General features: G+C 45.7%; 1 non-coding gene across 1 annotated transcript; it reads left to right on the plus strand.

The window, feature by feature from the left end:
- The first annotated feature begins 4,128 nt into the window (after positions 1-4,128).
- Positions 4,129-4,244, plus strand: LOC138288634 (U5 spliceosomal RNA). The gene has a single exon (XR_011202496.1). It is a non-coding gene; the product is annotated as a U5 spliceosomal RNA (small nuclear RNA).
- Positions 4,245-5,732: the final 1,488 nt, after the last annotated feature.

A 5,732-nucleotide genomic window follows, 5' to 3' on the forward strand; every position in this document is an offset into this window, starting at 1 on the left:
CCCATTAAATTCTTAGATCCTGACAATGGGTCATGTGTTTGCATAGTGATTCTGACCCATAGATGCATAGTTTGTCTTGCAACCCCTTGCACACTCCATAGCCACTGTGTGGTACAGTCTACCATGTGTCAGGGTTGTGCCCAATGGCAGTGCAAGGACATAATCCCATGGATACACTGTGCAGGCTTTGCATCTAACATTGGTTACAATCCCTGGACAATTACTGAAGGTGCATCATTACTAATGATGTCCCAACTTTGTCACACATAAACCATGCAGGCAAAGCTGCAATCAGCCTGAGATGTGACAGTGTTCAGTGCCGACATTATTTAAACACCATTTGTTCACAGCCCCTACCTTATGTGTGCCCCCCTTGCATACATTCTGGTAGGCATGGTGTTGTTGTGGGAAACGGGCTAGGAGTTTGCACCTTGGCCACTTGACGGCACAATATATGTAGTGGTGCATGGATCTAGGCCTTCAGGAGTCGCGTGCCCATGAATTGTGCGTCACTGATATGTGAGATGGAGGCAGTAGACCCTCTTACATCACAAACGGAGTTGCTACCATACTTGTAACTATTGTGTTTCTTACCTGCTCCCTGAGTTTTGAGTCACATTCGAATGGTACATGTAGTGGCAAATGAGTATTCCTAGGAGAATCAGGTGCAAAGTTTTTTATTTGTGCTAATTACAATGTAATATTGCTAGTCCAGTGACTATGTATAGAAGTTCTCTACTATGTGGAGTCTCCTGCAGACTCCTGCAGCAGTGTTCTGTTGTTCCCACTCCAAACTGACTGCTCCATCATCATCCTCCTCCTCTTTGGGGACATCAACCTGTTCATCCCAGGAAACATTTGTTCTGACACAGATGTTGTGGAGGATTGCACATGACAGTATGATTTTGCATATGAGTGGTGGAGCATATAAGAGGCTTCCTTCTGACAGGGCCAGGCACTTAAACCTTGATTTCAGTAGGCCAAATGTTCTCTCCACCACAGTGCATGTTCTTCAGTGCCCTTCGTTGTAAGCACACTCTTCCACCGTTTTGGGATTGGCAAATGGAGTCATTATCCATGGCTGTATGCCGTAACCTTGATCAGCTGCAAAGGAATGAGAGAATATGTGTTGGTAAAGCTTGATAGTGGTTTGGAATTTACCTTGGGAGTTGTTAGTTGTAGGTGGAGCAGTGACTCAGACTTTCTTGTGGAATAGTGTATGTTTCTATTTTCATGAAATGGTTTCATTGGACTGTGTTGATGGACATGACAATCTTGGGTAGTGACTCAAGGACCTGGGAATTTTCATATTGATTCCAAAATGATGGCTATACTTTAGCAATAATAAGTTGTGTGGTCCAGATTTGAGGAAGTGTCCTATTGTTGGACACAATTGTGTCAGATATAGAGACACCATAGTAGCCCTACAAAGCCAAACTGTGACGTCCATTTTGCCATGTGGCACTACGGATGCAGAGCAACACTAAGGGGGTCATTATGAGGTTGGCGGTCAAGAGCGCTAAGCCGGCGGAGGCAGAAATTTCCACCACCGGCACGGCTGTCTCGACCACCACATAATGAACACAGTGGGGACTGCCACAGGCCGCCCTCCACCACTGCCAGGCTACCGCCGCCAGGCAGCCTGACGATGGCAGAATTCTTCATCCGACAGGGCAGCACTGCAAGCGGCGCTGCACTCCGGATAAAGAACCTATGTTCCGCCAGCCATTCCCTGGCAGTTTCACCTGCCAGGAAAAGGCTAGCGGAAGGGGTGCTCCGGGGCCCCCCTGGGGGCCTATGCTCTGCCCATGCACTTGGCCTGGGCAGTGCAGGTGCCCCTGTGCCCAGCCCTGTCGCACAGGTCACTGCCCAATTTACGGACAGTGATTTGCATGACGGGTGCTACTGCACCCGCCGCACCGCAACATTGACGACGGCTCTCTGTGGAGCCATCGGCAATGTCCTGGCCCAGCATTCCGCTGGGCCGGCTGGCTGGAAACAATGTTTCCACCCGCCGGCCCAGTTTAATGTTGTTTATATGGCCGGAGAGGCCTCAAGGGGGCTGGCGGTCTATGTTTAGACCGCCAGCATGAACACAGCGGGGAATACCGCCATGTTAATAATGACCCCCTTAGTGACCATTTGTGGCAGATGATGGTTGTGCCAGCCATCAAGTGTACAAAGGTGTGTATCACACATTTGTAGGATGGTCTAATTTGTGCAGTAGTATCTCCTAGCTTCCAATACATGATTTATCACAGACTCTTTCAACATATGCACAGTGCAGGCTTTGGGAGGGGCACAGCTATTTTTCACATGAATTCCTTAGGATGGTGAATGTAAGGTTAGGCGTGTCCTCTATACTCCTGCCGAGTCCTACTATGGAATCCATTATTTTTACATAAACTCTGCAGCATGGTGGACCATTTGTAGTATGTGGAACAGACATGGTGGTATTAGGGGGTGCTAAGGAGTGCATGTGAGGTGGCACTGGAGTAGGTGCTGCTCCATTTCTCACAATTCTGTCCCATGGTCTTTCACGGCAGGTTAATTTCTATTCGTATGTGTGCGACACAATGCAGCAGACAGGTGTATGTGCACATTACAGATATGTCAGGCACGTGTAGATGATATGTTGTTGGTAGTGGCACTACTTGGGTGGCATTTGACATAGGTGCTGCAAGAGGCTTAAACACAATGATTTAAGTGGGACTTTCTTGAAATGGCCGTGGTCTATGCCATGGTGTTATGTACATGTGGGTGGCATGTGCATGATTGCGGTGTAGTGTGGCATGTTGCATATATGTTGTTGCCTGTACATCTGTGTTACCCTGCCCATGTTTATTTAGCGTGGTGTTTATCTTGTGTGTCCTACATGGTTGGTATGTTGGTGTGTAATGATTGGAATGGTGGCTTAACTATGAGTAGACCATTGACATATTACACATCCTGGAACCACTCGTTGATAGTGCAATGGCGGAAGATGTAGGCATCATGGACACTGCAGAGATATTTTGCTGTGATGTTGGTGAAGAGCCCACAGTGGTCCACATTGGCCTTCACATTGATTGAATGGATGTCTTGTGGTTCCTATATAGGTGTTCCTTTGCCAGCAGATGGCACTAGTTGCACATGGGTACAGTCCATTGCACCCAGCACATGTGGGAACCCAGCAATTTGGTAGAAACATTGCTTGGTCTCCTGCTGCAGATGCTGGGTGTTTGGGAAGCAGATGTGGTGGGGTGTGAGGCATATGATAATGTCCAGGACCTTAGGCAGGAGGACCGAGAAGGATAGCTGGGACATACCAGCCACTTGTGCGCCCGTCATCTGAAAAGATCCAGACACCAGCATATGGAGGACAGTGCAGAGTTTTGTCATGGGTGGAATAGTAGTGGGAGTTTGCACCCTTGCTGTGATGTGTGGCACAATGTGGTGCAGCAGGTATACAATGTACTCCCGGTTCAGTCAGTACATCCTGATCACATCTTGTTCCCTGATGCCAAGGATGGTTGTGTGCTGTCTGAAGAGCCTCTCCCGCCTTCTGCGCTTGCCTTGGTGGCTGCTGTGGTTGTGTTTAGGGTTGCTGCGGTGGTGGTGGAGGAACCTGCAGTCTTTGCTGACGTCTGCAGGGTGTGACCAGCTGGAGCAGTACCACTTCCATGTTCTCCTGGAGGTTTGAAATGCTTCTTCTGTGTGTTTTCCTCAAGTGGTGGTGTGTGGGCCTCTTTAAACACTTTTCTGACCAGGCGTTAAATTTTGACGCTAATCAGACTTAGCAACATTTTTGCGGTCTGCTTCCTTGGTGTGTGTGGTTTTTGCATCTGGAGATAAATATGCCGCTAGAGGGATAGCGTCATTTTTAGAAAGGAAACGCCTACCTTGCATCTCATTATCACAATGAGATGCAAGGTGGGTTGGTGCCCCCTAAAAGTCACACCAACTCCAATATTTTGACGTTAGACGGGTCTAGCTTCAAAATATAAATATGGAGCTATGTTAGTGCTGCATTAACGTAACAAAAATGATACTAACGTGGCGAAAACATTTCATAAATATGGGTCTAAATCACCCTGACAGTCTATGGAACAGTGTTTCCTGGCAACACAGATGGCGGCCATGAAATGTATACTCTGGTTTCTCTTCAAGCCTAATAGATCTTTTGCCTTTTACTAAAGATTTCTGTGGAGATTAACATTTAAGAGGTTCCCTCAATTTGTGAAAGCCCTGCCAAATGAAGGGTTACCCTTATTTAGTAAACAAAAGTATAACTATATAGTAGACTGATTGATTATTTACTGGATCCTCAAGTGTAACAACATTTGTTTGTCATCCTCCAACGCACTTTTGGGGCAACTGAGACGCGGTTAATCACATGACATATAGGAAGGATTCATGTTGCACAAAAAACTGCATATCATCCCAAAGGATCTACTACCATGTAGGAGGCAGCAATATATAACAACAGGTAAGGAAGGATCAATTGGTAAATGAAACACATAACTGTACCTAATCTGTGTTTTATTTCTGGATCAGCTCTTCCTTCTCCTTTCTGTATATATATGTGTGCAATATGTACCTATATTTATATCATGCCACGCTCTAACGGCTGACTTTGAAACTGGTGAATAAAGTTTGAAATTAGCACAATTAACCTCCTGCGATCCTGGGAAAATCACTTAATCAATCCTTGCCTAAAAACCACAAGCAATAGCAAAGCCAATAGGTCATACTTATGCAAGATCTATTAGCTTTGTCTATGCTATTTCTTAGCCATGTACAGCAGTGTGGCTGCTGTGCAACATGGCTGAAAGTAAACAACAAATGCTATGGCAAGGTTAACACTTGCTCCCTCATTGCGCTTCTTTATTGTATTTTGAACCATGCAGCACAGCAACCGCGCAGCTGTACAACACAGCAGAAAAAAGATTGACAAAGTCAAGAATTCTCGCATCGGTGAGACCTATTTGCTTTATCAATGCTTGAGGAAATAAGTGATATGATGAGGCTAGTGCTGGACATGTTCATTAGGTCGAGTGCACAAGCGATTTCACCTGTTATTATCTATCTATGGGCTTATTTTTACCACGCCCAACGCACGCCCATCACTATCACTTATTCATGGGATCCTCTGTTATCATTGGTAAATGCTTTACGTTTGTCCCTCCTTGGGGCGGTTTTGTTACTGCCTTGGACATCGACCCTATTACATTGACAACTGCACATTTGCCGATGTGTTTGCCTGCAAGCAAACTTATTTTTCCTTTGTGTCTTTCCTTTGCACTCATGGTGGCTGTGTCACTTTTGAATCGGCTCGCTCATGTCAACTGTTTTACTTTTCATTTTAAATTTATGCGGCAAGAAAAGTCCAGTTAGGAATTTACAACGCTAATAGCTCTAACCCGAGCAAACGCGAGACCCATTGCATTGTAAATGCTTGCAAATGCTTGTTTATTACAGCCATGCTGCACAGTATACATCTGTTAACATAATTACATTGGCAAAGCCAATAGATCTTGCATGAGCAAGACTTATTGGCTTTGCCAGTGCTTGTTTTAGCTTGGAAGGGCTAGGATTCAGGTACCAGGAAGATTAGCCCATCAAGTGGGCTGTATGCTGGATTTGATGGAAGGTGCTCAGTGTTGCACTGCAGATTGGCACGCTATTGGTAGATCTGGATAACGCTGTACATTGTGCTACCATGATATGTAATGTACTACTGTATGCCAATT

Source organism: Pleurodeles waltl, chromosome 4_1 (genome assembly GCF_031143425.1).
Source record: "Pleurodeles waltl isolate 20211129_DDA chromosome 4_1, aPleWal1.hap1.20221129, whole genome shotgun sequence".
In the NCBI taxonomy this organism is placed as follows: domain Eukaryota; kingdom Metazoa; phylum Chordata; class Amphibia; order Caudata; family Salamandridae; genus Pleurodeles; species Pleurodeles waltl.